The sequence below is a fragment of the Phalacrocorax aristotelis genome, chromosome 1, assembly GCF_949628215.1.
Source record: "Phalacrocorax aristotelis chromosome 1, bGulAri2.1, whole genome shotgun sequence".
NCBI classification, from domain to species: Eukaryota; Metazoa; Chordata; class Aves; order Suliformes; family Phalacrocoracidae; genus Phalacrocorax; species Phalacrocorax aristotelis.
The window spans coordinates 85549493-85574179 of record NC_134276.1 but is presented as its reverse complement, the minus strand read 5'-3'; the positions used below and the strand labels follow the sequence as shown (position 1 = coordinate 85574179).

The window sequence follows — 24687 nt, the reverse complement described above, 5'->3', positions numbered from 1 at the left end:
CGTGACCTGGGCCAGGAAAGTTATTTGGTGAAGCCCCAGGTGAGCAAGCACCCAGACCAGGGTCTGTGGTCCCTCTCCAGTAAATGCCCATGGTGCACCCAGCGCTGCCAGGCACAGATGAGGAGAGCCCACATAGCTGTGGTGAAAACACAGTGTCCAGTCAACCTCATACTAATGGTGCCAACCATAAAAATACCTATTTCTCTAAAATATCCAGCTAGCGCACTTTGAGGGGCAACAGGTATTATACTGGTTTTTCTCCTGACAAATACTACAGACAGGTATAGGTATCTGGGCAGGCTCTACAGAGCCCACAAGGTTTTGCTTTTGGTTTTGTTGCCCTCCCGTTACCAGCTGAGCAGCAGCACTGCAGAAACGTGCCTTGCCTTCCTCTCTATAGGGGCAACTCAGGTTTATTCCATCCCAGGATGGAATGACACTCTAGTATCACCACTTAAGTAACTAAAAAAACACGGACTGAATCTGATGTGCAGCCATTATAGAAGTGGCCCACGTTAAGAAAAGCCTAGCTTTGATTTGCCATCATGGCTACAGCAAGTCTCTACACACTCCATCTGTGTGGGTAAATTTGAGTGCTTTACTTCTAAGGATGCCAAACTGATCCAAATCCAGGTGGTCCCTCCACCCCACAGCTCCCTTAGCAAAATAAGTGCCAGCACATCCTCCTTTTGCTTTTTTTCTCTCCTGTCCATACTTCCCCTTTCCTGCCCCAGGACCAGCCCCGTGGTGCTCATCCTGCTGCCAGCTAGGGGTTCTGTGGGAGGGAGTGGGGCAGCCACTGGGGTGGTGGTACCAGGTAGGATGACCCCAACTGCTCCCCATGGTGCCTGCCCGCAGGAGGCTCAACATGCTGGTGGTACTGGGGTCTGGCCAAAGCAACCCCTCTCCCATCCCCATGGTGGTCTCTCGCAGTGCATGGGCTGCCCCAGCTTGTGACCACATGATGAGCATCCCCATCTTTTGCTCCTCACTCTGGCTTCATGTGAGTGCAACAGCAGCAAAATTAAGGCAGCAGATTAGAAATGCTAAAAATTTTCAGAGCTCCCTCCCCGTCCTCCTCTTTGGGAAACTGCTTTCAATCACTTTATGTACTGAAAACAAACATGAAAGGAAAAGCTCTCCTCTGCTTTCAGTTGTCAGAGCAAAAACTAGAATTCCCTGAGCTCTTTTCAGAAGTGCTAATATTCTCCCCCAGGCCTTCATTATATCGCACACAGATCTGCAGTCCTCTGCACACAGATAGGGAGGGAACAGCCTTAAAAAGTTGGGCTGCTTTATTTATTTATTTATTAAAAATAAAAACAAAAATTTGCCAGTACCAGAGAACAGGAGATTGGAGAGTGGAATAAAAAGGGAGGCTTTGGCTCTAGTGGCAACTGAACAGGCGATGTTTGGTCTGTAAAATGGGGGCCCCTGACCTGGCTTGGAAGGAATATGACCAATATGGCTGGTTGTTCCTCCTCTAGCATGGCACTTGCACAGCTCAAAGCAACTGAATTATGTTTCTGTAGATATCTAAGTTCTCCTTCCCTTGTTCCCAGCAGGGATCTCAAACTCCTGCCTGCTGCAGCTGAGCAAAATGGTGTGCTCCCTGCTCGTTGTGCAAGATGCCTAATGCACAAATTTTCTTGCTGTTGCCCCTGCAAACCATTCAGAATTTGTCAATGGCACTTCTGCTTCCAGGCTTAGGAATATTGTTTGTCTGAAGTTTGAAATCAAAATTTGACCTAAGGGAACAAATAGTCTTAAAAGTAAAAATTCTAAGTGGAGGCTATTTGTGACATTTTTAAAATCTGGGCAAACTGCCAAACCATTACTAAATTTCCCATCAAACAAACAGGAATTTTTTTCTCTTCAATCAAAATTCTGTTCTCACCTCAACAATAGTGGAAGTGCTTTGTTCAGTTTGCATGATCTTATATCATATTAATTTAGGAAAATGTTTCTGCTGAAAGGAAAACTATTTCCCACAAGAAAATTAAACCATTCAGTAAGACGAAGTTTAGAATTAAATTTTTAAAATTTACCACAACACTTCAATATTAGTCTATAAAATAGAATTCAATTGCAATTAACAAATCTGGGGGAGACTTTTCAATTTTTAGGAAATCAGCACTTTCCACTGCAAAAAAATATACTGGGAAATTTCTGAGAGTGCAGAGCCACCTTCATCCCACAGTTATGGATCCCATTCTCTTGGTCATCTCATTTTCCATCTATTTATAATCTGAACTAATCCAGTCTAGGCCTAGCTAAAGTATAACCTGAGATGGGAAAGAGAAACACATTCAACATGAGTGCTCTCTTTTCTTCTCAATGAACAGCCATGAAGAAGGCATGATGTACATATGCAACGACTATAGATAATGGGTTTGAAAGAAGAGGTTATCTTCTGTGTTACTTAACCTTTCACATCACCTGTGGGGTTTCATTTGTGCTGAACATCCCACCTAACACCACCGTCCATGTGCTGACACCATATGAGTTTACATTCATAACAAGGGGAGTTGCGAATCTCATCTGTGGCCAAATGACTTGGAAATCCAACCTCAGACTTGACAAAGCCCCATTTTACCAACCTGGGAGCAAATTTCCAGGCCTACACAAACTGAATGCTCTTGGCTGGGCCTTTACCAGCATAGCTTACGCAACCTCAGTGGGAAAATGCCAGCTTCCACTGCCTGAGCATCCAGATTAAGATCGCGCTACGACCACTTTTAGTTAAAGGAAATCAGGTTCAAAGATATGCTAAGCTTTACAGCGACAGCTGAGAGCGCTCTGATGGCACCTTTGGCAGGTGGAGCCCTGGAGGAGACCTGCGCTTAGGTCCCAGCTGCTGGGGGGGTCCTGTGTGCCCGCCTGGCCAGCCCTCCCTTCCCCAGCACCTCTGGAAGGGGTTTGAAGAGGGACCCTACTTCAAGGAAACCCTCCTTTGGCAGTGAGGTGCCCAAAACACAGGGTAACTCAATCCAAATCGTAACTGAGGACCAGGGAATGGGACAAAGAGCCAGCGGGTGAAATTCCTCACTAGTTCTCACATCCTGTGACCCACTTATGAGTCCCTGGGTTTTTTTTTGGGGGGGGGTTGGTTTTTGTTTTTTTTTTTAATATTACAATCCTGGGTATTGACTAATGGTGAGACTGCACTAGCAGCACCCTCACTCCTGGAATAACTCCAGCACAGAAATGAGATTTATAACATGCTGCCAGCAGCCATCCACATCAGCCCCCTCAATTTTTAGATCACAGTTTACAGCAGATAGAGCTTTTTTGTCTCTCACTTTATTCACACTGCCTAAAGAAGAGAGAGAAAAGGGGGGAAAAAAATCTCTAAAATATTACTGTATTCAGCCCTTTAAAAAAAACACCACATGAAGCACTATTCTAATTGGGTTTCTCAAACATGCTGGGAAGACATTAACAGTACTGTACCATTGCAGGCATATGATGCATATGGAAACGAAGATTCATTTGGATTTCACTTGCTAGCCCAGAGCATTTTTTGGCTTTCTCCAAAGTTATGTGAGTTAGATGAGTGTCAGTGTCAACACTACAGCACTGGGAACAGAGACAGAGGTATGTAAATTGCCAGCCTGATTTGAGCCAAACTTTGCAAACAAGACACACCATAAGACATATGCCTACATTCATAGCAAGGCACCTGCACCAGGGCAATAACAAGAGTTTTCCATGCGCAAAGCATCCTTCAACTGCCTCTAAGAGGCCTGTGGTTAAAAATTAGATCAACTGCTTCAATGTGCTATATAAATGCTAAGATATCAAACTAGAGGCCTATGTTTAGGATGAACCTCCCACCCTTAAAAGTTGAAAGTATTTTTAGCATCAAGTCTCTTGAATCAGTTGGTTGTGCCAGTGCTGGAAAGCACTGGTTAATTCTAACTCTCCCTGGGTGCCATCCCAAAGGTCTGAGCCATTTGTCCACTGTCTGGGGCCTGGGATTTGAGTGGTTTAGCATTTACTGCCATCAGTTCTTCTATGGCTCCACACATATTAGAAAGTATTCGGCTAACCAAACTACTTTGAAAACTGGTAGTTTGTGTACTGCTGGCTGCTGAGCACCTTATAAGAAAGCCAGGTTTGTTCACTTGCCTCGCTGGAGTAATCCAGAGAAAATCAATAACATAGTCAAGATACAGCCATACCATTCATATGGAAGCCATAGTTCAGCTAGAAGTTGAATATGGCATCCCTCAGGCCGTTTTCCAAGGCCAAAGAATTTTTAACTATCATTACAGCACTGAATGCATGCCATGCAACACACGTAATACACTCCCGCAGACCCCCTCCCTTTTCTTTTTACTGGAGACAAAAATCTCTCTGAAGCTGAACAAATAATGAACTACATTGTTTTCTGATCTATATTATGCCCAGAATATTAACCCTCCATCCACAGGACATATTCAAGACATGGGGAATCAATAAAACAACCTGCTTTTTTAAAAGGTACTCTTTGGCATGACAACCTACCTAGAGAATTTACCTCAAATGATCCAAAAGTACTGATTATAATTTTCTCGCTCTTCTGTTAGACCAATTCTGGCTGACAACTGCTCTCAGCTAGTCTCTTCAGTGTTGATTAAGTTTGCTCTTACAGCTGACATACAACAGAGGTAAGGCTCACAAGAAGTAATTTCTTTTCGTAGATGGGAGCCAGCTCCAGACTGAGGCAAAGTGGATGGTTTCCTAGGGCAACACATTGCTTGCAGAAATGAAATGTCCCCAGTCCTTCTACCAACCTTGCTCATGCCAGAGCCCTGGCAAGGAAGGGTGGCTGCTGCTTCAGAAAAGCAATGGGCAAACAGGTAAGGTACTTCCAAAGAAGGGAGTGGGAAGCATCTGCTCCCACTGGTCAAGTTGCTGCTTCCAGACCTCCCGGCCCCAAGGGGGTAGTAAATCTGCAGATCTCCCCCTCTCAACTCTTCACCCAGCTTTGGCCCCCTTTTGGCCATGAGCCTTTACTTTTGAAGCAGCAAAAATAATTTTTGCCTGTGCTGCTGAGCAGCTTGAAACAGCAATGTTAATCAGTCCCACAGACCAGAGTCAGAAAAAAAAGACAAGCTTTCAGGCACTCAAGTGCTTCTTATTTGACTAAGCTATTTTCTGCAAGTAGAACACATTCAAATAACGGAATACCCTTTAAGATGGGCAACAAATCCAATTAACTGACAGGATCTGAAATGATAGGGCAAGGAAGGGTAGATAAGGTAAAGTAATAAATTGTAAAAGCTGAAAAAAGGCCCACATAAAATGAGATAGATTTTGGGTGTTTCTCTGTGTGAAAAGAGTGAGGCAGCCAACAGGACTGGTTGCTCTACATGTTATGACCTGCTCAGTAAAAGCACTGCTTGATATCTGTTTAAGAGGTACCAATGGCAAAGTATGGTATGTTCAGCGGGTTCCCAACCAGTTGGCATTCAAATTTAGAGGGGTCTACATCATCAAGGGTGGAAGAAGCTGAATCTGAATCTCAAAGTCAGTCTAGCCTCATAGATAACAAACCACCTGAGGTACTATCACATCCCTGCTGCAAGATGTAGGTAGCATTGCTGAGGACCTGCTAAAAGGAAGCTGTATAAACAATGCTTCAAATGCTGTTTTTTTTCAAAGTCAGCAAAGGGTAAGCTGGGGTGCAGCACGCACAGACACCCTTACTGAACCAAAAAACAGCTCACTTTTTTACTGCACATAGTACACAGCTTGCTACCCAAATAGAAAGGTCAAAAGTCAAGACATGATTGATATTCTTCAAGGATGAGACAAAGGGAGAGAGTCTCTGCTCTTAACCACAGCACCACAGGCCCAGCAAGAAGGTTTTATTTTACTGAGGTTGAGGGTAAGATAACTGTGATGCATCCAGCTGGCAAGGCTGTCAGAGAATTTCCCCAAGGCAGAGTCTGAGCCTACAGACTCCACTGGGCAAGATAAACAGATGTACCAAGCACATACTGAGATCTCCATGAGTATACTAATCACGCTTTACACCAGATCTAGGAACAATCCCACTAAGGTTTATTCCATGGATGAGATGACCTAGATACTTGAAAGCAACACAGTACGAGGCAGCAGCATTATTCTGGTAGTTACCAGCAGGATGCCGCAGCCCTATGAAATCACCAGGTGCCAGGTATGATACATGAGCATGGCTCTTTACTGTTAGGTATAACCTTAGTAGGGCAAGGGAAGAATCACAGTGAAAGAGGACAGACTCAGGAGAAATAATAAAGAAACCATCTCAGCAAATCTTCTCTCCCTCCCTATGCCAAAAACTCCTTCACCCTTCAGCATCTTCCTTCTCCTCCCCACCACCAGCCACCAGCAGGGATGAAATAATCAGGTTTAGCAGATGAGCATTATTAGCAAGAACATCTGTTTGGAAGTGTACCTTTTCAGCAAGGCTAATTGACTGTTTCTAGGATTGAGTGCTTTTTAATGGAAGATGTGAATCTGATGCTAAAACTGAAATTAAAATAATTCACCTTTTATCATCTCTTAGCATGACAGCAGATAGGAAAACAACAGAGTCAGCAACTGTCTCCACACTAAAAAATTCATGTTTCCTGATCTCTCCTTTGCTTTTTACCTTCCACGTACCTGATAACTCTGCTCAGGGTCTGCTGAACACAGAAGATTATTCATTTGAAAGTTGCAATCCCTTAATTAATGCTAATAAACACCCAAGAGGATCCCATCATAATTAGTGTGGTTCTGTAAAAGTACTGGAGAAAATAGTTTGCTCTACATGTAGGCTGCTGTACCATTAGATTGACAAGTACACTGCAAAACTACTTAAAAGCAGCAAAGGGCTGAATCCTGCTCTACTTCCATTTATGGCACTCTAGTGATGCTACCATGAGATACAGTGGTACAAGCCCCATAATTCAGCGATGAATCTGTTTTAGTTCATGTTCTGATTTACTTAAGACTCCAGGCCCTGAGCAGGCGGTTTTTCCTAAATCACCCCAACCATTCTGGTGGGTCTAGTACCAACTCTGGCAATATACTACTGGAGCAGAGCAGCTACACAGAAACAATCTCAGTTGTTCAGAGCCAATGCTGCACTTTCACTTGTCACTGATCTGCCTTTTGCTCATTAAAAGCAATAGTGAAACTCACCCTGGTTTCCACAGAACAAAATCAAGCCTGTGTATGACATGTGGCTAAAAAGCCACAACTAGTTGCCATGTTGCCTACATGTAGGCAGAAATAAATTAAAGTTTATTTTATTCTATGATACAAGTTCTATGTAGAGTAATATATCCTTACCACTAAATGGGCTACCCCTTCAGTTCTGCTGCCCAGGGCAACAGTAAAACCAGCACACAGAAGAGGCCTGCATGGACATTAGACACCCACGAAGTGAGTTAGATATGCTCATATTCTGCAGGAGATTCAGAGCACCAGGAGAAAGGCCATTCAGCATCCCAAGAGAGCCAGCACATTCAGAATTCAGAAAGATTAAACCCAACAATGACAGACAGCTTCAATGAGTATTTTTAAATGGCAGCTTGCCACATGAACAGTGAAGTGCAGATTTTATTAACTAACTTTTAGTTAATTTACTGTCCAGTGGGATTCAACAATCAAGAGACTACTCTTTTCATGCGAGTTAAAATACCGCAGTGGCAAACGTTAGGTAAGCATATTCCCACTGTGCCTTTTAACAGTGTCAAGCACCTTGGGGAGCGGAGAGAGAAAAAAAAAAAAAAGCAGACTCTCTAAGTTGAGTCAGCCTTTCACATTGTTCCTGAATTGCTCCCTGCATGCTGTGGCTGAAATGCTCGCCCCCGTGGCAGCAAGAAGAAGGCTCCTGGAGCCCAGACTCCACTTGCACTTGGCAATACTTGCACTTCCACTTCACTACCCCAGCCTTTCTGCTTTTCTTGCTTTCTCAGTCTGCTTCTGTCCTCCCCTTTTAGCTCACATGTTAGTGCAATCACTTCCAAATTAAAAATTAAAGACACTAAATCAATACAAACCTCAGAGTTAACAGTCTGTGTCCAAGCCTCATTGTTCATTCTTCTGCCTTGCTTCTGTTCCCCTGGGCTCTTGCTTTTGTGGTTTCTACTTCCCCCATGTGGGGGATCATTTATGCCAAACATGCAAGATTATTATTAGGAATGGTACACCAGCCTTATTGGGAAGAGCTGAAGAACTAGATAACCTGTAAGCAAGTGCCCAGATGAAGTGCAGGACTGAGGAGGCAGCTGAGCTTTCATAGAATCATAGAATTATTAAGGTTGGAAATGACCTCTGGAATCATCAGGTCCAACCGTTTGTGGGCAGAAGTTCAGGCTCAAAGGAAGAAATGCTGCAGTTGTCTCGTTCTCAGCCCAACAGTAAAAATCAGTTTCCAGGTGAAACAGCAAATAATGGTCTCTCTTACTGGCCAAAGTTAAAGCTCCCATTTTTCCTACTAGAAGTACACAAGGATTGGTTCAGCATTTGGAGGACTTGAGATCTAAGTTCAGGTCTGTGTTTGAGCAGATCCTTCCCTAATTCCTTATGGCAAGTCACAAGGAAGAACTGAAGACTATTACTTGACCACATATCATATAACAGAAGACACAGAAGGACCTAACCTAGAGAGAGGAGAGACGATTTCTAAGTGCTTTGTCAAGCCCAGGCAGCAAAGAGAAGCTGAGCCCAGAGCAAATAGAAGCCAAACTATTAACCTCATTAGAATGAGTCAATCCTTTCTATAGTACTTATCTATCTAGCTATAAGTATATGTAGTATATATGCTATAGCAAAGATATATATACGCACTATATATATGAAACTATTCACGTGTTCTTAAAAAAAATAAGACAGTCAGCAACCCTACAATAATAAGCAGATCCAAACGTCAAATTTCTAAGTTTTTATTACCAAGAGTGAGGGGAAATATTTTTTTTAAGAAATGAAAGTCACAGAGGGTGTGCCTGTCTCATTTTAGTTCTGCTCCAGTTATATACAATACATAGCATGTGGTGGTTATCTGTCAGTGGGATTCTTCAAGTACTATACACTACAATGGTGAGTTTGAAGGAGCATGCTACAAACAGCATGGCCTCAATTCAGACTTGTTTTACTAATGCCTTGTGTCTATTTTTAAAGCCTATTTAAGAATTCCTTGCTCTACAATGGTGACATAGTTTTAATTTACAGCTGAGACTCCTAGGAACATTGCTTCCAAGCAACCAGCATTTTGACCTCTGCACTTTTGGATGCTCATAACGCCTTAGAGACTTAAAAAAAAAAACCAAATCCCAAAAGGATGATCATCTGCAGAAGGGAAAACTTAAGAAATGCCTGTGGCTACTTTCTCTGCTCTTGTCTCCTAACACATCTAAAAGACATGCTGTCCTCTCTGGATGCATCTCCATTATTGTTTTAGCTCACATCGAGTGTACAGTTTGGAAGCAAATCTACCAATCATTCTCATTTGGGTCACATCACAGAGTGAGAGATTTTGAACTGGATTTTTTTTTTTACCTTGAAATTAAATTGGAAGGTGTGCCCCAAGAGTGCACTCAGTGTTCTCCAACAACTAAAGGATGTTCAGCTCCCTGGTACAACACTAGAGTTAGCCCACAGTAAAATCCCAAAATGTATATGGTGTGAATATCAGTCCTCAGCACCCTCTGGTCCTCTACTCTTGCAGTGTACTTACTACTTGATAATATAGTCACAGCCTCTGAAACTAGTTTTTAACATTCCCTAGGGCTTCTTTTGGTAGGGGTCTGCTGTGCCACTGCAGCAAGCCCAGTGCTCCATCTGCAAGTCCAGGGTGCAAAGCCACTAGCACGTGGAAAGACTGGGTGGCCTCTTTCCTCCATTGAATCTGCCTTTCAAATAATAGACCTTAAATATGACTTAATGGAAAGAGAGGTTGTGGAGTCTCCATCCTTGGAGGTATATTCAAAAGCCATCTGGATACAGGCTTGGCAACTGGCTGTAGGTGTCCCTGCTTGAGCAGGGAGGATTGGACAAGATGACCTCCAGAGGTCCCTTCTAACCTCAACCATTCCGTGATCCTATGACAACCATTCTTTCCAATGAAACCATAGAATCTGAAGCTCACACAGAATCAGAGGAACATGTTGTCATCAAGATCCCTATGGAAAGGGTTTGAGGGTTCCCAGGGCTAGCAGAGTAACCCACCATAACTGTCATGAAAGGATGCTACTAATCCTAGGAGTAACGCTAAGCTTGCTCTTCTACAGCTGAAAACATTTGTCCTTGACTGGAACACCTCCCAAGTCATAGAAATGACATTTCCATAGAGACACGGTGCCTAGGGATCTCTCTAGCAGAAAATCAAGTATTGCAGCCACTGGCAAGCAGGGTGACTCCCTGCCTAGAGCTGGGCAGAAGCCTCCGCCAGCTCATGTTTCAGCTACTGCGCTGCTCTGGAGGAGAGCCGGGAGGGTCGGTCACAGTGACCTTCCCTATCGCTAACACCACAGAGAGCGTGGCGGGAAATGGTACTGTAGAAGTATATACACAGCAGGGTACTGAGGGGAAAATGCAGATTAATTAGATCACAGACAAAAAAGAATGGTGAGCCATTTATTCAGGGTCAGCATATTTGAGGAAGGGAAAACAGAAGAGTTTTGCTTATGGTTCAGAAGAACACAATATAAAACTTATTCGAGGTTTGAGGCTAAATATCTTCTAAGTTCACAATAGGCTTTTTACAGAGGTCAAATACATTTTTTGAAGACAAAAGGAAAACACAGGCTTAAACATTGCAGAAAACCCATCATTTTGACTAGTTACAGTAGCAAGTGCTGGGCTGGCAATATCCTCCAGCCAACTCTTTTTGTCAGTATTCATCATAAAAAGTATTTCAGATGGGCCCTCTGCACCTTTACACAGCCTTCGACAGAAGCTCCCTTTTGTGAACTGCATAACCCATGGGACAGCACAGCTGCCCAAGAAGCCATCCTTACCAGTCACACACTGATACGTGGACATCACAAGACAGAAAGCTCCAAATGGCTCAAAAACAATACAGTGAAAATAAAGGTTCTTTAAATATACAGAGAATATACAGAGAAGCTGCAGAAATGGGATCTAAACGACGTGTTATAAATAAAAGTAACATAGAAATAAAGCACATCTTACCACATGCTTTCACATGACTTCTACCATTACCCATAAAGTGTTGGCTGGGTTTATTGAATGTAGTCAAGAACCTTCAGCAGGATTTGTAAGTGTGTCATGATGTAACCAAGGCCTTCAGAGTGTTTTATTTACTAATTAAATGGATGCTGGTAGGCTGAGTGCCAGCCTGTGCCATTACACAATTATATTAAAAGGTCTGGATGATGTAGAACTTTCATCACCCATTTGGGATTTTAACAGGCCATTTTGCTTTCTTTACTAGTATCGGCTTATTACAGTAGGTGCTGTCATTAGTGTTCAGTCAGCCAGAGCTGAATTTGCAGCCAGTTCGACGCAAGCACGTGCTGTTGTGTATTAGTTAGGCAAGTGCTGAGTGTACCATGTGACCCGTTTTCCTCAGCTCTGCAATTAGCAGCTTTACGCAAGTGTCTTTTGAGGACCCGAACACAAGTTAATCTGGGGGAAAACAGCAGAAGAAACACCCAGCAAAACATTTCAAACGGGATTTAAGATAACGCTGCCTAAAACTGGAAGGACCGCGCCTATGCAATCGGTTTTAGGATACTGGCAAAGTACCACGTCTTTGTTTCTGGAATAAAAATTCCAGCGGAGTGCCTTGCCCTTCATGTTTGCATCTTTCTACATTTTGGAAGCCGCAAAATCTGACCCAGCATGTCTGCATGCCTTATTATAGCATGACATCACCCTCGTGGCTATAATTTGAAAGAGAAAACTTGTCATTCCCAGTCAGATACCCACTGCACATGCAACATTTGCTTCGTCAATTGTTCAAAGATCTACTGAGAGCCAAGTGTCTGAAGTTTCTCCAGAAGAAACTTTTTTCCACTGTGTTTGTATAATATTCAAAATGCCTTTGCTGCTCTGATTGGAGTTGGACAGAAGTGGCCTTCGGACATTTCCAGTGATGTGCTTATTTCCCATCTCACTAAAGGACAGACTCAGCAAGTTCACAGTCCACTTTCCTCCTGCACTTGGTATCTCCTGTGGCTGGGACAGACCTAGCTGATAGGAGGCTGCAGGCACAGGGACTCCAGTTACACTTAGTCTGGCTGGAACTGAACCTACAAACAACTATATTTCTCCTAACAGACTCTTGTATGAAACTGGCTTTTAAAAGTAATTTTCTATCAATGATGAAGGAAGACAGTGAAGATCAGCTCAGGTAAGCATTACAGTTTGGAGTCTGTCCAAATGAGATCAAACATTTTGAGGCTCTCCTCTTGTTGAAGTCTCTATCAGCTCCTGACATTTCTGGCAGTTGCTTAATGCCTTCTGGCACTCTCTCCTCCAGCCTCAAGCACACAATATCCTTGGGGGTTTCATGGGAATTGCTTCTTTCTAGTACACTCCCAGGACTACTATCTTTCACCCAAATGAGAAATACTGTGTGATGAACTTCTCCCTCAGTTCCAGCTGAAATCATTGAGCAATGATTGAACGTAAAAACAATGCTTAAATCCAAAAGTTAAATAACCTAGCTCAAGATTTCTGTAACAGTTTAGTGCAAATTAAGTTTGCTCTCGATTTTATAAAGGCTGGCTTGATTCCTAGATTTTACAGACACCTGTTAGCAGCCATTAGCCACCCCTTTGGATTTTACTTCCAATACAATGGCGTTATTCCAAAAAAAATTCTCCAGCAGGTAACACAGATGGGCAATCAGCGCCTACCAACCAGATAAGTGTGAATACTGTGTGCAATAACTGTTAGAATGAAGATTCACTGTGTTTATCTGACATGATATTCTAGCTGACACATCAATTTAGTTAATCTGACATTCAGCTAACATTTCCTCCATAAGAGCTCTTTACAGCAGGGACACTCAAATGGCAGAAAACCCTGTGCAGATCCATGTGGTAAGTGAACGCCATACAATCATAGAACAGTTTGGGTTGGAAGGGGCCTTTAAAGATCACCTAGTCCAACCCCCTGCCTCGGGAGGGGTCATCCAGACACGGTAGAGGTAACACAACGTTCCCCAAATTCCTGCAGAAAACTCACTTTTCTCACTGCTCTCCCGCTCTCTGAGGAGTAGCTGCAGTTAATCCCCACAACCTCACCCATGAACGCGGCATGAGCATGGGCAGAGCTAGAACCAGCACGCTGCTTCTCAGCCCCAGCAGAATTAACCAGGGGACTTAAAGTCAACTGTCTTGAGATTAGCCAGGGTATGGAGCAGCCTTGGTGAACAGCCACACAGTGAAATCTAGGTCCCCTATTCCTTGAGATCTTGTTGATGTCTAATAATATGCAGGAACAAGACCACACAAACTGGTAATCTACCTGTGTAAAACTCTTCTTCAATCTCAAATTGTTTTAGAGATGTTCATTAAGCCTCACTCCCCTCCTCTGACATTGGCTGTACGCCCATTTTGCAGGTGCCCCAGCTGAGGCATCGGTAACTGCTAGCTGGGGAGCAATGAGTCAGAGGAAGAATCCAGATTTCGAATCACTCTGGTTTGTGATACTCCTTTCCCTAGAAAACACTTAAACTTGAGCCACACAGAGGTCAGAAACATAAATTATCAGACTCGTTATTACTTCTAGGCGTAGCTCCCAAGAAAGGAACAGGAAAAAACCCTGATATTCCTTTCCCCTTCCCTACCCGCCCTGGAAGCCACCAGCAACATCCTACTGAGCTTAATAGAGCAAATACTCTCTGCATTAATAATTATGACTGTCAAAGCTGTGTTGTCATTAGTTACAGGAGTTTTTTGCGATGTTGAGACATGTGCCTAAGAAGAGGGACTTTTACAGATCAATCTGTTCAAGACCAAGACATTGACACTTTATGGTCTCTTACATAGTCCAGGTGTTACTAAAAAACAAAAAATGACTGAAAAATATATTATCTAGATTTGAAGCAGAAAAGCTATGGCTGAGGAAAAGCTCCCACACCAACACTGTATCATGTGGCTGGCCTTGAAGCTATGTTGGTCTTGGGACTACTGGGTAATCTGAGTCCCTTGCTGTGACCAGGCTGAAGCTGACGCTACCAGGTCTTCAGGTCTTCGGGTAAGGTGCAGGATGTTGTCTGGTGTCTTGCATTTGATTTGGTTGTCTTTAGCAGCAACACTCAGTGCCCCCCAGGCAAACGTTTGTAGATCCATTCAAGGCAATTTGCTAGTAGCCTGCATTTCCATGAACGGCATCAAACATCCTCATAAAGGCATCAAATAAAAAAGAGAGACTTCGGATATTCAAGATGTCTCTTGAACCTGAGCAATGACTACGGCCACACAAGGGCTTCTTCAACACATTTTGTCTGTACTTTTTCTTCTCTGAGTTCTCTTGTTACCCTTCTCTTAAAACATCTACTTTTCCTTTTGAAGAAATACTCTATTAGTTTTACTTTTAGCTTCGCTTTTAGAGATTTTGGGCACCCATAGTTATTGCAGACCAGGAATTTTAGATGTTGTGCCCTGCACTGTGATGTTGCTTTAGAAGAATAAAGTTGAAGACAGTCTACTAAGTCTTCTGTCCATCTCACCACTACTACAGAAGTGTTCCCGCTATTAAATTATGATTCCCATAATCCATTGATGAACTGTTCCAGAGGGACTTGAAAAGGCATCTAAATGTAGCATTTTAAATCTATACATGGATAGATTATTATCACATTACATAGATATAGATATAGAGATAGAGATAGAGATAGAGATAGAGATATATCTCCTCCAAATTGCAGGATTTACCATCCAGTAAACCAGCCTAGGTACCAACCACTCTAGACGCTGCATTCCCTGTTTTGGGTGGTAAGGGTTTTAATAGGAGGCTTTTTCCCAGGATTAAAAAGTCTGTGGTAGTTGGATTTACATTTTCTGAAGAAATGTACCTGAATACCAAAATGAGCTTGAATTCCCAGCTGGTATCTCAGCTCAAGCTACCAGAAATAAGACCATCAGTGCAGTAAAGCAAGGACAGACGTGCACTGGCTGAAGGGCACATTTCCAAGGACATTAGCAGAGCTGATATTCAAATGGAATGGTCCTTACTCCCATGGCAACCACAGTTCTTCTCTTTGAAGGAAGGAAGTTATCACCCTGAATGTTCTCCCTAGAAAAAGATTCTTCCAACCTCATCTAAGGGCCAGCAAAGCCAACAGAAAGATTATTCTATCAGTCAACTAGCTTTCCTATTTTCAAATATGCATTAATTTGTACATTTGTGCTTACAGCTTTGTGGGGATAATTTCCAATCTGCAACCAACCAGAAACAACAAATTAAAGGGAAGCATCTTCATCACCCACCGGACTCCTATGTTAAACAAAAACTTCTCTGTGCTTGTGGTTAACACACTATCCATCCATGGATGGGTATGCCCCATTTTGCAGAACAGCTTGTCTCAGTGACAACAGCTGTGACAAAAAATTAGATGTTCCAGAATGAAGGCATTTCCATCAATGTTCTTCTGTTTAAAATGGCAAAAATGATTTTGTGGCATCTCTTGTTCTCTCTCATTTGGGTAATTTGGGCTTCCCAGCAGGCCTTCAACAGAGAAAGGCAAAACCAGGGGGTAGAGCCTCAGCCACTGGGTGCTGCCAAGAGCTCTGCTGAAGTCACTGAAGCTGTGAAAATTTACTCCAGCTAAAGATCTGCCTGCAGGGCTCAAAATGCAGTCAATTGTTGCCCCTCCTTCCCCTTCACCATGCAAACAAAATCTTATATATCTTGTATGGTAATTCACTCCATACCATTGCGAAGAGGAGAGAACAGAAAGGGAGTTCCCTAGATTAAATGTTTGCTATTCGAGGCTTGGATAGAAACCCACAAAACTGTGAATGATCAGAATGCACCACATGGAAATGATGATGGAAAACCCCAGTGAATAAACACGCCAGCAAAGCCTGTCTCTACAGAACATATCATTGTAGATTTTCTTAAAAAAAAAATTAAAAATTTATGGTTGTTGCATTTTTTAATAAACATTTTCTCAGTTTCCTGTATTCTCCCTTTTCTATCCATAAATTTCTCCCCTCCCTCTACAGTCCCATATGTTCAAAAGGGAGATGGCACATTAGCAACCGGGCCAAGTGCAACTGAAGAAGTATGCAGGCGCACAGAGCGGGCTACGGGATGAATGGGAGGAGCGCCTCACTTTTTTCCCTTGTGCATCATCTGGTGAGCATTGAAACAGGGCTGATGCGCTGTACTGAAAGTCTCTTTCAAGTAAGAGCGGGTTATAAAGTCACCAACAGCGTAGCAAACTACAGTGCACTCAGTCAACTGTGGGCAGAGCAGCTGAGCTAGCTGCCCTGCCTCTGCTGCTCCAGCGTGGGTCCCATGGGAACTGGGACAGAGACATGGGAACTGGGCAGAGACAGCACTGTGCAAACACGGCTCCCTGCTTGCAGGGTCGGGCCAGCCTCAAGTGGGACCCAAACCAGCCGCTGCCTTGTGAACAGTGGGACTCAGTGTAGTTCCCAAAACCCTGGCAAAGCCCTGACTGTGCTGGGGTGAGATAATGGCAAGCTCCACGTGACTCACCACCCACTCTTCCCTCTTCCAAGGTTCTGGTTTCTAAAGGAAGGAAACCGAGGTGTATGTGGGTACCCCTCCAGCAGGGGAGACGCTCTGCTCTCTAATGCCATTCCTAGTCTGGGTCATCAAAAGACCTTTGGGTGCACCACCAAAGGAATCCTCCCCATGTAGCAGCCACGGGGAGTTCTTGTCTTTATACGGAGTTTAGGTACCATAAAACTGAGTAAGCGAGCAGAAGGGAGGGGATTGATGTCACCTGCTTAAAGGTTCAGCCAGGTTCTTTCCAAAGTCAAGAGACACACGCACCTCCCCAGCAGAGTGCATCCCACCTATTTTAGGATGGGCTGGATCACTCTTGAGAGGTACTTATCTTTCTCCACTGTCTCAGGAGGACATCTTAGATACTTTTAGACAGTGAAAAAAAATGAAATGACTTCCACCCAGGTGTCGAAACTGGCTCCTTCCATTCTTGCAATTTGACTGATATGATTAATCAGTGGAATGAACTGACTCAGGATAATATTGAAGAAAAGGGATTAATAGGAGTGAAGACAAAATAATGGAATCCAAGTTCTCTGCTGATGTAAAGGAGGGAAATTTATGGTTATTATCTGTACTGTCATCAGAAGAACATTATATTTCTAGAAAGAAAGCTTTGTATTCCAGTTCATGAGGTACAGAAAATGTGTCGATTGTGCCCAAAATGCCAGCCTAGTAATTTCCAGTCTGCTAGTTTTGACAGTCTTAATGAACGGGCTCAGCAAAAAACAAGGACTGGAATATGGAGATAGCTGTATTAGGCGGACTGACAGGCTCTTTGAGAAAGACTGCATAGGACCTCCCCTAAATATTCTTAGCCATTCTGTGGTAGTACTTCCTCACTTTCTTAAGCATGAAATTCACTTACATATTCTAAAAAAGAAAAAAGCAGGGGGGAGCGAAGAAGAAATCAGCATTTTTAGAGTACAAGCATATTTACATAATCAGGGCAAAAACCTGCATTTTAAAAATGCCCTAAATACATATTTACATGAGAGAACACAATGATTCCAAAGAGGCTGATAATATACCTTTTAAGGATAGCTAAATACATATTTACACAACTGAGACAATAATCCTCATTAAGGATTTTTTTTTTTTTTACATTGCCACATTAGAAAGCTGAACAGTTATGAATCCATACAACTCCACATTAACCCCTAGATACCGTGTGTCCTCAGGGCATTGCAGTACTACCAAGTGTACGCTGAAGCCTAGAAAATTCCTCATGAGGAAAGGAGAGGTTCCCTCTCTCTCTGGGTTTTGCTCAATCTTAGTCGTCTTCCAAGAGATCTCGTGGAACCACAGTTTCTCTGCTGCAAGTGGCAGCCTGCTCGAGGCACTGCTGAGCTGCACCAAGGATGGGAGTAAGCACGTTTTAAACATCCTGACTCAGAACTGTATTTCTGAATTAATTGCGCACGTGTCTGCTTGGCGTGGTCATTCCTGAGTGCAAATGTACGTGCAGCAGAGAAGTCCCTTTCCTCTTCTGGCAGGAAAACCCGCTCTTTTTGGAGGCTATGACAGAGAGCATGTGGAACGTAGTGCTTTGGGTGTGACAAGGCAGGGGGAGACACGGAGACAGAGAGAACAAGAAAGGGTCTCTGCTGTCACCAATAACAGGCTCTCCTAAACAATTTAGTGTAGTAAATAAATGACTAATATGAAAAGGAAGCTTGCTTTCTCTCCTTCATGCCCTGTGAATTTTCCCCATCAGGAAATCATATCTCATTAACAAGTTGAACGATTTTTAAATTTTTTTTTCTCTTCCCTTTTCCCAGCCGCAGTTCCAGTGACACAGGTATCAATGAGTTTCAGGAAGTGAAAGACACTAGATTTTTGTTTCTTATGGTAAATAACCATCCATTATCAACACAACTACTTCAATGTATCTGTGGGCACAACACTTTTTTTTAAAAAAATAGACTAAAAATTATAAATTATGAAACATTTTAAAAATTAATGCATGCTCCACTTTAAGCAGCTGCAAATTCATCTGCTCCTCCTCCTTGCAGGAAAACATCTCTTCCCCAAAATAGCAAAACTCGACAGACATTCAAATACAGAGCTTTGACTGGTGCGGAAGGACAAACTTCCATCATCAAAAGTACTGGCTGTCTTTCACGTCTTTTCTGCATTACCCCACCTGCCCGCAACTTCCATCCCTACCCCATTAGCAGAAACACTGAATTCCCTCCAACAGTGCACCCAGCAACATGCCTGTCGTCTGGTACGTGTGCTTCATCCTCTCTTATCTGCTCTCAAAGGGGAAAGCCACATATACAGTCGAGCATTTTCGTAGGGTTTGGTTTTGGGGGGTTATTCACATTTTTAGATTTCCAGCCTCTACAAGAAGACAGGCCGCCTGGGGAAGCCCTTATATGGGACCGCCTGTGGGCAGAGCTTGGACAGGCAGGTGGAGGAGTCACCGGTCTGTAGAAACCAGCCCAGACTAGCGGTGACAGAACTTGGGAACAGTCAACAACCTTATACCAGTCATGTTTTTACATGATGTTTTTACAGCACCTTTGTTTGCTGGTTGAACTTTCTTAAGCATTTGTTTTGTATTAGCTGACTTTTCCTGCCGTTGTTCTTGGGCTCCTCATAATACTTCTTGCTCTCACCTCACTGGCAAGCTTCTAGAAAAAAATTTCCTTCTCTGACATGTGTCCATCTTGCTCTTGTTCCCTTTATACTCCTTCACACATTCTGCTATTGTACCAGGTCCAGCTCAACGAGCCCCATCTCCACTGAAACCGGCCTTAATCAGCAGGGAATCCAGTAACAGAAAAAGACGAAACATGAGAAGACTCATCTTTTCAAGGGTATTGCCTCTTCAGCATCTCCAGCCACTGCCAGAGTACAGGAGGATGCTGGGGACAAAAAACAAATTCACGTCCCCTACCTGAAAGCAGTATCAAGCTATAATAAATAGCATCACAGGCCACTGGACCATGAAGAGAACACTGATGAAAGATTTTAAAGAGTTTTACCTCCTTCTCAAAAGAAGTATGGAAAAACAAAGAGTCTGGGTGTCAGCATAATCTGTGCTGCCTGGTAGGCAAACATTTTCATAAACAGTTGTGGTAATTTCTTACTCAAATTAAGCAAACAATAGTATTCATACACACAAATGCATGCATGCACACACCCCACTTGAGGAAAGCTCCAAGCTGTGGGCATCCCTGACCGTTGCCTGCAGACACGAAAGCTGTTGCACAGCCCCCTTACAAATACTTGTCTCTGCCACAGACCCGCTGGCGTGAGCACAACCAATTAAATGGACATCAGAATGGAGATGGCACAGAAAATAACAAGCCTCAGCAGGGTCATCAAGGGAAGAGATCGATCAAGAAGAAAGATAGGCAGCCAACACAGTGGCCTGAGAAAGCAGTTGTGCTTTCAATAGCATACGTTTCTTGGGCCATAAAGCTGACACTGGGACTGCACATTTGCGTTCCAACCCAACACATTTACTGGAGAAGCAGAAAGCTGATGTTGGCCTATTAACAATTGCTGTCCTCTGTAAATCACTGCAGGACCTCCCTTGAAGCATATTGCCTCCCATTTATCTCACAGGCATCAAGGAACCCTTCTCCCTCTTCAACTCTTTGTTTGGCCATTAAATCAAAACATTGCCTTTTGGGGAGAGGACTGGTTCACAAAAGCCAGAGTGGAAGACAGACCACTCCAGCCTGAGGTTCAAAACATGCTTAGAGGACATACGTGACTTGATCCCAACTTGCCATGAATTTGTTGCAAATATTTGACTTCATTTTATTTCCCTTTCTGGAAAAAAATGGTGCTCCTAAGTTAGTTCATCGGTGCTCAGGGAGGGAAAGTACTACAGAAACCAGCAGCTCTTCAGGATAGCATACATGCACAGATGTGCTACTGTTTGAAATTAATGGAGATTAACAGTTTAGCATTGGTTTCCTATGAGTTGCTTGGATACAGTTTTTCCTGCAGAGTTAATATAGGACTAGAATGGCAGAATTTAATGCTATAATTATAATTTTCATAAATCTGGCTTATGCTGAAAAATGGAAAGAGTGTTTGTGGTTTTTTTAAACTAAAAAAGCATCTTTTGTAATTCCTGTATTATTTAGGGGAAGACAAACTGAAAAACAATTGTCATGGGAAATGGGAAGAAAAGTGTAGATATGAGATATTTCTATGAACTTCCTCATCATCTGGACCCCAAGGACATGCTCCGATATGTTCCCTGATAAACTCACTCCTCCTGTGGTCAGTATTTTCCTAGTGACAAGGAGCAAACTTTTCCCACTTAGTCACACAGTAGGAAAGAGCAATAAGCAAAAAAAGCAGTGGTGAAGTTCACACTGTTCACTGTTTGTACCATGGCAGCGGTCCTGCGGCAAGAGCTCACCGCACTCCCTGCACCATCAGACAGGCATGGCCCAGGTTTGGCTGGGAAAGGAGATGAGCTCCCCTCAGTGCCAAGCAGGTGGGAATCCCCGTTCTGCAAACACTGTGTGGACAGGAGCCATCACACCCTCAACCATCCCGGAGAGGATAAAGCGCTGTAGCATCACCCTAGCTCATACAAAACCAACAAGAAGCCAAGAGCTGTGGTCTGAGAGCTCAGAGTCAGGCGTGTACTTAAGCATCTGTCTTCGCTGAGGTGCTGGGGTTGGACTGAGAGAGGCGGAGCAGCCACCAGAGAGCAGCGTGCACTACTGCGGGGGGGTTACCCGGAGATGCGGTCTTGATTTACACACAGGCTGCAAACATAAACCAGATATTTTTATATTCTGTTATTAATGGTAACCACAAAACTAGAAAGGTTCTGTGCAGCCAGCAAAGATAGCAGCGTGAAATCCAGGACAGCCATGCCACTACACAAATGTGCAGTTGTATAAAAAGTTAATAAATTTTGGAGGAATGTTTCAGGCTTACTCTGTTTCCAAGGGACCCAGAGATCCCCCGCGTGCGTAGCTCGTGGGCCTGGCCAAAGGGGGCTTGGACAAACTTCAAGGGAAATCTGCAGCTATCTCTGTCTGCTGCCAAGAGAAGTTTAATGGTGCCGTGCAACAAAGAGCTGCTGTCGACTGACAGAGGGATGGAAAAACAGATCAGATGCACGCCTGCCTCCAGGGAAACCCGCTGCAACCCAGGAGAGCCTCCCATCATTGTGATAAAGCAGTTATCCTTTTGAAAACCAGTTTCGAATCTCTTTTATCCAAGGTAGACAGGCAACGACCAGGGTCCCCTGACCTTGTCATGCCATGGTGCCTGACCCTGTTGTGCCACGAAAACAGAGTTCCCTGTAAAATCCAAACCTTCTCACAGAACCAGTTTAAAAACAAACAAGGAAGAAAGATGTTTCTACCCCTAGCTGATATAGTTGTGTTCTGCCGTGTCAGCAATATTGGCCTCGTGAAGTATGCATTTATTTCAATGAAGCCAGTAAGCCTGAAACCTAACATGATGGTTACGTGTGCCATCATTGATTATGTTAGGCCCTGCTTCCCTTGTCCTCTTCCCAAGGCAGAAGTTTCCAGCTTCTCTCAAATCAAGAGAGTATCTCATTGTACTACCAAGGAGGTACTTGCGGAAAGGGAAGAAGAAATAAAGAGACCTGGTCACAGCTGGCCAGAGCCAGGGCAGATGTGTATACCTCTGCTCACACACCAGACCCTGGTTACTCTTTTTATGGACACTCTTTGATGCTGTGCACGCTTGGCCTTGTTTTTTTAAGACTAACACTTCTATGTGCCATTGGATCTATTTGTCTGAAAAATTAATTACAAGTTTAGGAGCACATGGAAATAGCACAGATCTTCACAAACTGCATTACCAAGAAAAGAAAAAATTAAACACTTAATCTTAGCAAATGGAAAACAAAATGTGAGCAGGAAAGAAGCCTGTGCTTTTGACATACTAAAAAGGGGGAAAGGCAGTAATTAAAAGAAAAGTTATAAATACTTTTCCTATTATTCATGAAATACAGCTGGATAAAAAGTTGTTTAAAAAAGGTCTTTTAAATGACTTGCAATGTGCACAGCTAAAAGGTTTCTTTTTACCTTTCAAGTTTTAGATAAAAGTTATTTTGCTGATCCGAACAATTATGCTTATAATGGGGAATAAAAGGAATTTGTGACCTACAGATACACAAACTAGTGATGCTGGAGGTTCAGTCACTATGCAGAATTCTGCTACTTAAATTGGTTTCATCTGTGAATTTTATTTCTCCACAATATGTATATACTTTTTTTTTTTATTGGAGGCTTCCCATTGCCCTATGCAGTTAATACTTTTACAACTGTGGAAGAAGCAGGAAAGCTTTCTGTTTAGGGGAAAAAAAAAAAAAGAAGAAAAAAGGGGACTACAAAAAGCAAAATGGGCTACAGTTTACGGCCAAAAACCCAGAAAAGGTAACATCAAAACTTGGGTTAAACACTGACAATGCTGTTACTACCAACGGGAAACCCTGTTGCACATGATGATTTGCGTTATGTTCAAAACCCACCAGCATCAGCTGTTGCCAGAAACAGAAGCAGATCACACACGCTACTCACTGTCAATGTTCTTATATTCCCAGAAGATTTTATTCCATTGGTATCAATGGAAACTTATTACACAGTCTCTATCCAGAAGGGCTGCATTTTAATTATCCCTCAGAAGGCCGTCTGGATGTTGGGTGTCTCAGTAGTTTTGCTTGCTTTCTTAACATTGCCTTATTGCTTAAGGCTGTACAGATCCCTTTGTAATAACTGAAAGCATCTGAACTATGGAAACATTATCTCTTGGAAAAGTAAAAGCAAATCACGATTTGGGTTCAGGATGGCTTAGCAGAGTGAATTCTTATTCATAGTCTTCACGTTCTTGCTGAGGCTTCAGTTTATTGAATTCCCTGACATTTTTCTCTTGCTCTTTGATTAGTAAAACTCACTCTAGGTTTCTAGGGCACTGTTGAAGCACATATTCTTGCAGTATCTGTGCTCAGTGGTGTTATGGCATGTGGAGAAGAAACGATGAATGAGTACAGTAGAAGAAAGAGAGGGGCAGTACAGAGACACCAAGTCTTCCCTGGCATCTAAAGGGAAGTAACCTCTCACAAAGAGATTGTCAAGGAACTGATCACACACGTTTATTCTGATTTCTATGTCAAACAAGAGTCTCAACTGCTCCTCAAACAGCAAGGATATAGCAGAAGAAATGAGAAGGTAGTGAGGTAGGACCACCCGCCCTGGAGTTGGCTTTACCCTGGCTTTCACAGAGCATGAGCTGCAGAAGCGCTTCCTCTTTTTATACCAGATAGGGTCCCAAAATGAAAATGGACTTTCCAATAGGTCTTAATAATTCATAGGCTTGAGCAATTCTGGCCTTGTAGGACTCCGAGGAGAAGAACAAGCACTGTGTGGCAACCAAGATCAGAGTTAGCCGTGGTAATCATAGGGACACGTCAAAGGTCTCAGTTTCAGTTTCTTCACTTGGTGAGAGCATAACCTTCATTTTGCAAAAAATATATTCCTATTCCCCACAGTTGTAAAGGAAATATTTACAAATAAACCAAAGATTAGGTGTCTGCCTCCACCTGTAGGAAGCCTGCAAGAAATTGTTTCACATGTTGCAAGCAGTCCCTGTTCATCTTAACCTCAGCCACAGCTAACATGTGGGGACACCAAAGGAGCATAGGGTGTCATGTGAAATACGTGGAGGGTTCCCAATGCCTTAATTAATCCGTGGCTCATGACAGCAATTGAAATGTGGCTTCTTCAGCTCAGCTCACAATGTTTAGGCATGAATACGAGGGGACAATACGTACTACCATAGCCAATGCTGTAACACCAATAAACTAGAAGACTTGAGCTTCTGGGCTGTCAATGTGGTAATTTGTATTAACACTACATTCATTTCAAAAGTATTTTGAAAACAAACAGCCCAGGTAACACTAACTTTGGTATGTTACAGCTTATTAGCGAAAACAGAGAAAACAAAACTGTACCATGCACAGCTGGAGGTCTCACA

The 24687-nt window shown here is 43.0% G+C and overlaps 1 protein-coding gene across 1 annotated transcript in view; it reads right to left on the bottom strand.

Moving 5' to 3' along the window:
* Positions 1-24687, bottom strand: part of NHS (NHS actin remodeling regulator) — a 263108-nt gene that overhangs the window by 94672 nt on the left and 143749 nt on the right. The gene's annotated exons all lie outside the window — the stretch shown is intronic.